The sequence below is a fragment of the Podarcis tiliguerta genome (assembly GCF_965153285.1).
Source record: "Podarcis tiliguerta genome assembly, chromosome: 10".
NCBI lineage: Eukaryota > Metazoa > Chordata > Lepidosauria > Squamata > Lacertidae > Podarcis > Podarcis tiliguerta.
In genome coordinates this window covers 70,002,821-70,013,520 of record NC_139543.1, presented here as the reverse complement: position 1 = coordinate 70,013,520, position 10,700 = coordinate 70,002,821, and the positions used below count along the sequence as shown (strand labels likewise).

The 10,700-nt window shown below is 47.9% G+C and overlaps 1 protein-coding gene across 2 annotated transcripts in view; it reads left to right on the top strand.

Annotated features, from left to right (window-relative positions):
- Positions 1-10,700, top strand: part of IRF5 (interferon regulatory factor 5) — a 49,605-nt gene continuing 38,905 nt past the window's right edge. The window contains exon 1 of one of the 2 annotated variants that reach the window (XM_083402184.1): positions 1-253. The gene's annotated coding sequence lies outside the window, so the exon portion shown is untranslated. The remainder of the gene's footprint in view (positions 254-10,700) is intronic. The other variant, XM_083402185.1, reaches the window with a different exon arrangement.

Below are 10,700 nucleotides of genomic sequence, written 5' to 3'. Positions count from 1 at the left end.
GCCGGCCCCGCCGCTGGCCGCGGGGGCGGTGCGGCTCCTCCCCGCGGAAGCTGCGCGCCCGAGAGCGCGCCAGGGGCAGCTACTTCTGCGGAGTCTCGGCTCGCCTGGCTTGGAGGCTGGCGGATCGCAGCCCTTGCCAAGCCCGGGAGGAGGACGGAGAGGAAGAGCAGGGGGCTCCGGGGGGGAACCGACGGCGCCTGGGACCCCGAAAAGAGAGCCGCGTCCTCCCTCGACGGCGCCTCCTTTCTCCCAGGTGGGCACCTCGCCTCTTGCCAATCGGTTTGTCGGGGAGGGGGGGGCATGGGCGTAGCCAGGGGGCAGCTGCCTCCTCCGCCCAAAACAAGTAAATAAAATATTTAACTAAAAGTCGGAAGTTTGTTTTGGGGTCAAGAGAAAGTAATTTGAAACAACTGCTGTTTCAACAAACTTCTGTTGAAACATTTCCTTCCGAATCTGCTAGGCAGCGCCAGAGAGGGGATATGGGCAGGTGGGGGTCTTGTCCACCCCCCAATAAACTGTAACTCCTGGATACCTGCCCCCCCCTTTAACATAAATCCTGGCTACACCCACGGTGTGTTTGGGGGCTTCTTGGTTTGGGTGGTGGGAGAATGGACAGAATCACTGAATGGTAAGGTTGGAAGAGAGCCACCAGGGTCATCGAGTCCAACCCGCCCTGCAAGGCAGGAATCTTTTGCCCAATGTGAGTCTCGAACTCACAACCCTCATAAATCATATTCCCAGCTACTAACTGAGCTATCCCACCCATCCCTTGCATTTTTCTCCCTCTCCTTCCAACAACACCCAGAGTCCTCTTTCTGTCTGTGTGTGTTTGTGGGTGTTCCTGTGCCAAAAATTATGGGTGCTCTTTAAAATCGTCCTTTTTTAAAAACGGAAAACTCTCCTGCATTTCAGGGGGCTGGACTAGATGACCCCGGGAGAGCCCTTCCAACTCCTCTCCGATTTAGAGCATGAGACTCTTCGGGTCAGGGTTGTGGGTTCGAGAGCCACGTTGGGCCAAAGAGCCCTGCAGACAGCGGGTTGGACTAGATGACCCCGCGGGTCCCTTCCAGAGTATTGCCTCCTCTTTGGTGAGCTGGTCCCTGTTTTGCTGGGCTCCAGACGTCGCCTTTGAGCCCTGACCATGCAGGAAAGATATGTTTGAGGTTTGAAGTAGTTCATAGCGGAAATAATTTAGTTCTTCTTCTGAAACAAAACGGAATTGTGCAGCTGTGTTCAACAGGGCTTGGAAACGGAGGCAGATTTTCAGCCTAGAGTATTTTGTTAAGCAAAACAAATGGACCCCAGAATTGGTGTGCTGGAAGGATGACTTAACGAGCTTGTATTTGAATCCCGTTTTGTTTTTAAGAAAATTAAAAATCTATTTTTTGCTATTTCATGGCGTGTTGGTAAACGGCCTTGTCGTGGGTTGGAGCCCCGTGTTGGGCAAAAAAATTTCCCTCTTTACAGATGGCTGGACTAGATGAACCTTGGGGTCCCTTCAAACTCTACTATTCTATGAAACGTAGAAGGCGAGTCATAAATCAATAAATAACAGCAACAAGAATACCCAGGAAAGTACAGTATGGTTGTAGCTGTTCATACCTGTACCTTTGCCAATCTGGTGCCCTCCGGGTAGAAAGAAAGGGATTCTGGTGGCGTCTGGGAGAAGGAGACGGGTCAGTCTGTTCTACTTGCCCATATTGTCTTTTTTAATGGTCCCTGATGAAATCGGAGGTTTGCACTGTGAGTCTAAGCTCTCTGACACCTTGCTTGTTCCTCTCCTCTCAGCTATGCAGAAAAGGGGTTTGTTTTTGTTTTGCAATGGAAATCCTTGTGATATACAAGCAGAATTAAAAAGAGCGCCAGCCTTGCGAGTTAGATGCCAGTCAGAGCCCTTTCCAGGCCTTTCAAGTATTGCATTGTGGGTTTTGATCTGGCCCTGTGGGCTTGGGCGATGGTTTCACTCGGTTCGTATTTGAATCGCTAGAAGCTTTCCTGGGATCTGTTCGGTAGACGAATAATTTTTTCCAAAAAATTAATAAACAGCAGGCGCAAACGCAAGGTCATCCTGAAGGGCTTTGCGCCGGGAGCACAGCTGGTTTGTAAATACATGTTTTTTAAAAAATATGTGTGTGTGAGATCCTTTTTAAGATTGCAAAGCACTTTGGAAAACATTTCCGACATTTGCTCTCGAACTGCCACTCCGGTTACTGAGATTATGTTGTGAGGTGCCCTGAGATATATTTAACAAATTTAACACATTTAACAAATAAAAATAGAATAAAATTTCTGCTTTACATTTGGGAAACCGAGGGGAAGGAAATGGTCCGAGCCATGGTTAGAAGAACTGTATTTGAACCCGGAGCTCCTGTCCCAAATTCAACGCTTATCTACTGGTCCACATAATTGGGTTATATCTAATCTCACCCACTGAATCCTCGCACTTTGATGCCTTCATGTGTTAATAATTGTAGATTTTGTGATGCAATCCCTTCTCCTGCTTAATCTGGGGGTAAGGCAATCTACCTCTCAAAACGCTGGAAAGGCAAACTTTTGCCGAAGGATGGGATCGCTTTTGGTTTCAGTCCATTCTTTTGCCAGTTTTGACCACGGCCGATGGCTAACTGGGGGAGAGGGGAGCAGGCAGGGCAAGGAAGCAAAATTTTCTCCCCGCTGCTGCTGCCGCTTCAGAGTAGGTGTTTGTGCAACCGCGCATTGAGTGCGGATCTTCACGCACAAAATGAATTTATGGTGTGCATGGGTTGGGTTAGGATTAGGGCAGGCATGCCCAAAGTCTGTTTCGGAGGCCTAAGCTGGCCCCCGTGCCAGTATATGTCCTGGGGTAAAATTTGAAAAAAGCCCAGCAACTATAATCCCCCCCCCAAAAAAGCTCAAAAACTTTGGGGTAACATCATTAAAAAAAAGCTCAACAACTTAAGCTCAACAACGTTGGTCGGCCCTCACATATGTTCACTCCATCAAATCTGGCCCTCTTTGAAAAAAAGTTTGGGCATCCCTGGATTGGGGCTATTAACCACAGAGCCTCCATGTTCAAGAGAAGTCTACCTCCAAGTATCAGGGGGATGAATTGGGGTGGGTGGCTTTTGCCTTCCTTTGCCATTTGCGGGCGTCCTCAAGGCATCCGACTGTGTACTGTTGCACTTGTTGCTGTTGTTTTATGACATTTGTATGCCGCCCTTCGGGACGCGGGTGGCGCTGTGGGTAAAAGCCTCAGCGCCTAGAGCTTGCTGATCGAAAGGTCGGCGGTTCGAATCCCCGCGGTGGGGTGCGCTCCCGTTGTTCGGTCCCAGCGCCTGCCAACCTAGCAGTTCGAAAGCACCCCCGGGTGCAAGTAGATAAATAGGGACCGCTTACTAGCGGGAAGGTAAACGGCGTTTCCGTGTGCGGCTCTGGCTCGCCAGAGCAGCGATGTCACGCTGGCCACGTGACCCGGAGGTGTCTCCGGACAGCGCTGGCCCCCGGCCTCTTGAGTGAGATGGGCGCACAACCCTAGAGTCTGTCAAGACTGGCCCGTACGGGCAGGGGTACCTTTACCTTATGCCGTCCTTCATCTCTAGATCGCAAGTCGGTTCACAGCATAAAAGTACAAGATAAAAACACAAAAGGCAGGCATGATGGGATGCTGAACTTGACTGATGGTCTGATGCAGCAGTCTTTGCATATAATACTTGGGCTGCAAACAGGGAATTTGTCAAATTCTGGTTTCTCTCGATTTTTTGGTTTTCCAGTACAGTGGTACCTCGGGTTAAGTACTTAATTCGTTCCAGAGGTCCGTTCTTAACCTGAAACTGTTCTTAACCTGAAGCATCACTAATGGGGCCTCCCACTGCCGCCATGCCATTTCTGTTCTCATCCTGAAGCAAAGTTCTTAACCCAAGGTACTATTTCTGGCTTAGCAGAGTCTGTAACCTGAAGCGTATGTAACCCAAGCTACCACTGTACAGTACAAGGGACCCCTGACCGTTAGGTCCAGTCGTGGCCGACTCTGGGGTTGCGGCGCTCATCTCGCTTTACTGGCCGAGGGAGCCGGCGTACAGCTTCCGGTTCATGTGGCCAGCATGACTAAGTGAACCAGAGCAGCACACGGAAATGCCATCATACAGTCATATCTCGGGTTAAATATACTTCAGGTTGAGCGTTTTCAGTTTACGCTCTGCGGTGACCCGGAAGTAACGGAACGCGATACTTCCGGGTTTCGCCGCTCGCGCATGCGCAGACGCTCAAAATGACATCATGCGCTGAAGCGGTGAAACGCGACCCGCACATGCGCAGTTACGTGTTACGTTCTACTCAGGATGCGAACGGGGCTCCGGAATGGATCCCGTTCCCATCCAGAGGGAATTAAGTTCTGTTCTCCACATTTAGCAGCATTTTAAGTGTGAATTTCTCCTAATAGGCCCCTTTTTGGCTAGAATATACTTCCTCGCTCTGGTCCATGGGGACACAAAGAGTCAGACACGACTAAACGACTGGACAACAACAAATAGTACCTTGCAAAGCAGTTCCCTGTAATATTACTTATTTGTTACGTTTCTATCCCAGCTTTCTACTTCCTTCCCATTTATCCTCACAAAAACCCTGTGAGGTAGGCTACACGGAGAGTCCGCGACTTGCCCAGGGGGGTCACTCCATGAGTTGCATTGGCGAGTGTGGATTTGAGCCCCCAGTCCCTCCCAGGCCTTCTTAGTCAAACCCTCTAACCACTATGCCACACTGCCTCTCGCTGCATTTTTATTTTATTTATTACTTTGCGGCATGTCTTTTCCACTTACGTACGTTTAACCCTTATGCTTTCGTGCGCATGACTGGGGAACCACACTGCAAAAACCCGGACAAGGACGGATTTCGAAGGAGGGCTGTGTTTCGGTTTGCGTAGAGGGCAGAATAGATCGCTTTGCCTTTAAATGCAGACGGAATTGGATTTCAGTAGCGAACTCCACTGGGATGTTTTTGCTCAAGCGGCTCAGATTTGCAGGAGCGGAAGTGAGACAGTTCTTTTTTTTTTCCACTTAGGCAGGACCGGTAATGAGATGCAAACTGGAGGGGCAGCTTGGAATAGCGGAAGCGAAACTTTCTCAGAGGCGAAATGATCAGAAAAGGTCTAGAGGCCTGAAGGAACGCCTTGTTTGCTGCAGTTTAGATAATGGATAGGCAACCTAAGGCCCGGGGGTTCGGATCCGGCCCAATCACCTTCTAAGTCCGGGAATCAGCATGTTTTTACATGAGTAGAATGCGTGCTTATATTTCAAATGCACCTCTGGGTTATTTGTGGGGCATAGGAATTCGTTCATATATATTTTTTTTCAAAATATAGTCCGGGCCCCCCACAAGATCTGAGGGACCGTGGACCGGCCCCCTTCTGAAAAAGTTTGCTGACCCCTGATTTAGATCTTGCGATAGGGATGGAGATCAGGGGGCCTCCTGCTGCCGCCGCGCGTCGAAGCACAATTTCTGTTCTCATCCTGAAGCAAAGTTCTTTACCTGAGGGACTATTTCTGGGTTAGCGGAGTGTGTAACCTGAAGCGTCTGTAACCTGAAGCGTCTGTAACTTGAAGCGTCTGTAACCCGAGGTACCACTGTATATGCATAATCTTAACAGGTTGACATATCTTTGACCTTTTCAGCATGGCCTCTTCTCCTTTCGAAAGATCCCAAACTATCTGACACTGCCGCAGGATTTGGGATTAAGAGGAGATCACCCCAATCGACACACTTTTTATTTGGGGAAAGCCCAGTGGACAGGCTGCATGGCTAGGCTATCTATTGTAATCCGGGATGATTTCATTTAAACTAGGATCAGTCCTAGAATTAATTAACCAGGCCCCAGAACACAAAGAGCGGGTTCAGAGCTCACCCTATGAACTCACTACAGGTTTCCTCCCTCACACATTTGAGAGTCTGACCTCTTTAAGCGAAATAAAATAAAACGATTCTCGCAGGCACATGCATCTCAATTCTCTCTTCTTCCTTTACCTAGACCTGCACTATTTTCTGGTTCCTCGTTCCCCCCCTTTCCCGTCTTTGGGGGGGTGCATTATTAGAACTGAGTGTGATTTGAAAGTTTTGTCAATATTCAGGGTTTATTATTATTATTAATCAATTAAACGGACTCCCGTCCGTAGATATCAGGACAGTTCGCAGCATCAAAATACAAGATAAAAACCACAAAACGCACAATAAAAACCCATAACAAGAGCAAGGCAAGGCAATAGCCCCTCTCCCCTGTCTAGAAGAGCCTGCAGGATCAGGCCGGGAGCTTAACTAGTCCAGCATCCTGTTCCCACAACCAGATGCCCCCATGATAAACCCCCAATCAGGATTCGAACCCAAGCCCCTCTCCCCTCTTGGGGTTTCCAGGAGCATTCGGGAGTATTGCTGCCTCTGACAGTGGAGGCAGAGCATAAACCGTCATGGCTGGCAGCCGTCAATAGCCTTTCCCCCCATGAATGGGTTGCAGAATCATAGAATTGTCAGTTGGGACCCCAGGGGTCATCTATCCCAACCCCCTTTTGCCCAACACGGGGCTCGAACCCACCACCCTTCGATTGAGAGTCCCACGCTCTGCCGACTGAGCTAACCCAGCTCTCTCCATATCCTCATCCCCTTTTAAGGCTATCAGAGTTGATGGCCATCGCTGCCTCCTGTTGTGGGAGGGAGTTCCGCAGGTTAACTAAGCAAAATCTCTGCTGGAGGGGAGATCTGTGATGCAGATGCATACAAATTCCCCGTAGGGAAAACCACGTTCTGTGGATCGGGGGTGGCAGAGGGCCAGATGAACGAGTCTTGAGGGTCGCATGTGGGCCTCGCCCAGGCCAGAGACCCCCAACCCCCTGCCCTAAAGACTCCTGGCGCTGCCACCCCCTGGCAAAGGACCCCTGACACAGCTGGAAGGCAGCGCTGCTGCCTGAGTCACGGCCGGCGGGGCAAGGCCTGCAGCCGGTTTGGCCGCTTTGCCGTGGAACCGGCACACCGCACTTGGGGGGCTGGAAGGTGACTCAGAGAAGGTCACCTTTCCTTGCAGTCTCCTGTCCCCAGGCAGTGGAGATTACAGGATTTCTAAACCATCCCTGAGATGCTTATCTCCCTAACCCTCTCTTTTTCGCTCTCTCCTTTTTATGATGCTTAGGATGAAACTGAAGGTGGGAAGGGAACGGCACTGATTCCGGGGCTGTTTGTTCAAGATGGAATTGAGGAACGATGCCCATGGGCTTTGCGTGTTTCATTTGGGATTCTTTAGAGGAGCTCTAAATAAGGTGGGGGGACGCGGGTGGCGTTGTGAGTTAAACCACAGAGCCTAGGGCTTGCCGATCAGAAGGTTGGCGGTTCGAATCCCCATGACGGGGTGAGCTCCCGTTGCTCGGTCCCTGCTCCTGCCAGCCTAGCAGTTCAAAAGCACGTCAAAGTGCAAGTAGATAAATAGGTACCACTCCGGCGGGAAGGTAAACGGCGTTTCCATGAGCTGCTCTGGTTCGCCAGAAGCGGCTTAGTCATGCTAGCCACGTGACCCAGAAGCTGTACACCGGCTCCCTCGGCCAATAAAGTGAGATGAGCGCCGCAACCCCAGAGTCGGCCATGACTGGACCTAGTGGTCAGGGATCCCCTTTACCTTAAATAAGGTGGGAGGTCAATTTTTATGGGGCAGCTCAGGCCAATTCAGCTGTGCACCTCTCTTTCGCTTGCATCTTCTTTCTTTTGAGACTAAAGAGATATAAATTTATTCATTCATTCATTCATTCATTCATTCTTACATACCCTGCCCATCTGGCTGGGTTTCCCCAGCCACTCTGGGCAGCTCCCCAAAGAATATTAATAATAATAAAAAAGTGATAAGATATCAAACTTCAAAAACTTCCCTAAACAGATTCAGGTAGGTAGCCATGTTGTTCTGACACAGTTGAGATATATATAAAAGATAAAAAAAATGTCCAGAAGCACCTTAGAGACCAACTAAGTTTGTTCTTGGTACAGTGGTACCTCGGGTTAAGAACTTAATTCATTCCGGGGGTCCATTCTTAACCTGAAACTGTTCTTAACCTGAAGCACCCCTTTAGCTAATCGGGCCTCCCACTGCCACTGCGCCGCCAGAGCACGATTTCTGTTCTCATTCTGAAGCAAAGTTCTTAACCTGAAGCACGATTTCTGGGTTAGCAAAGTCTGTAACCTGAAGCGTCTGTAACCCGAGGTACCACTGTATATTAGGGTCTGGTGACTTCTGTTTCAATGTACAGTGGTACCTCGGGTTACATACGCTTCAGGTTACATACACTTCAGGTTACAGACTCCTCTAACCCAGAAATAGTACCTCGGGTTAAGAACTTTGCCCAGGATGAGAACGAAAATCGTGCGGCGGCAGCGGGAGGCCCAATTAGCTAAAGTGGTGCTTCAGGTTAAGAACAGTTTCAGGTTAAGAACGGACCTCCAAAACGAATTAAGTTATTAACCTGAGGTACCACTGTATCTGAAGAAGTGTGCATGCACACAGAAGCTCATACCAAGAACAAACTTAGTTGGTCTCTAAGGTGCTACTGGACAATTTATTTTATTTTATTTTTGGTATATTTCCCTAAAGAGGGCTGCCTTCAGATATCTTCTAAAAGTCAGATAGTTGTTGATCTCTTTGACATCTGGTGGGAGGGTGTTCCACAGGGCAGGCACCACTACCGAGAAGGCCCTGTGCCTGGTTCCCTGCAACCTTGCTTCTCGCAGGGAGGGAACCGCCAGAAGGCCCTCGGAGCTGGACCTCAGTGTCCAGGCGGAACGATGGGGGTGGAGACGCTCCTTCAGATAACCCTGATTACCCCAGTTCTCCACATGTTTTGGACTGAAGTTGCAGGGTTTTTGGCTTCTAGGTACAAGGAGGGAGATTCTGATTCAACATCAGGAAGAACTTTCTGACAGTAAGAGCTGTTTGATAGTGCAATGGTCTCCCTTGAGAGGTGGTGGGCTCTGTCCTTCCTTGGAGGTCTTTAAGCAGAGGTTGGATGGCTACCTGCCAGGGATTCTTTAGTTGAGATTCCTTCATTGCAGAGGGTTGGACTAGATGACTCTAGAGGTCCCTTCTTACTCTACAGTTCTATGATTCTGTAAACCACCCATCAGCTCCAGCCAGCACAACTGGGACTGTTTGTCAGATATCTAGGCTATTCGCCAAATGGCACCTTAATTTTTATTTTTTAAAAAAATAATATTTATTAAATATTTTATAATTATGAAAAGAAAGACAATAAAGAAAAACAATACATAGATTCAACAAAGAATACGTCAACAATAAAAAAGAATACAATACAACAATACAACATAAAGAAAACAAAAACATTTAAACACACATCCAAATTTCATATCTGTATCTTTCATTTGCTTATTTCCTCGACTTCCCCGCACCTCCCTTTTTTGTATTCTAGTTCAAATTTGCTAATTCAACAAATCCTTTCCCTCTTCTTCAATTTTTGTTCTATAATTTATCCTAACGCAATTTAACTTTAAATTTTCCACTTTAACACATTAACAATTAATATTCATATAATTCTTAATAACACTTCTGCTAAAACCATATAACTTCATTCCATTCCATTCTTCTAACATTCATTAATTTTGCAATATTTCTGTAAATATACTTTACATTTTTTCCAAATGGCACCTTAAACCTAGGTTAAGCTTGCCACAATGGAGCACAGTGACTTTTGAAATATATATATATATATATATATATATATATATATATATATATATTGTTATTTATACCCTGTCCATCTGACTGGGTTTCCCCAGCCACTCCGGGTGGCTTACAGCATATATAAAACATAGTAAAATATCAAACAATCAAAAAAATATACAGTGGATGCTTGGGTTGCAAAAAAATGATTCGTGCGGGAGGCACGGCCGCAACACCACGTCTGGGCACGCGCGGGTTGCGATTTGGTCTTCTGTGCACGTGCAAAGCACGATTTAGTGTTTCTGCACGAGCGCCGAAACCTGGAAGTAACCTGTTCCGGTACTTCCGGGTTCGGTGCGGTGTGCAACCCGAAAACGCGCAACCCAAAGCGTCTGTAACCGAAGGTATGACTGTACAGTGGTGCCTCGCAAGACGAAAAGAATCCGTTCCGTGAGTCTCTTCGTCTAGCGTTTTTTTCATCTTGCGAAGCAAGACCATTAGTGGATTAGCGGATTAGCGCTATTAGCAGTTTAGCGGCTATTAGCGGCTATTAAAGGCTTAAGGGATTAGCGGATTAGCTGCTAAAAGGCTATTAGCAGCTTAGTGCCTTAGAAAAAGGGGGTGGGGAGAGGAAAAAAACCCCAGGAATCGCAATACATTTTCGTCTTGCGAAGCAAGCCCATAGCAAATTCATCCTGCGAAGCACCTCCAAAACAGAAAACCCTTTCATCTAGCGGGTTTTCCGTCTTGCGGGGCACCACTGTATTAGGATTATTCATTCCAACTCTGCTGTATATTTTAAACCCCCAAAAAACTCAGTTTACAACACATGAAGACATCAAACGAAACAATCCAAAATAAAGCAATTTGAAGCTTCGGGGAGAATATTTCAGATCCTCCCCTATGGGACCTTTTTGCTTTCCCCATATTTATTTATCTACTTGATTTATGAGCTGCCCCAAGTCTAGGAAGCCAGGGGGGTGTCGTGGTTAGAGTGTCAGACTAGAACCTGAGAGATCTGCGTTCG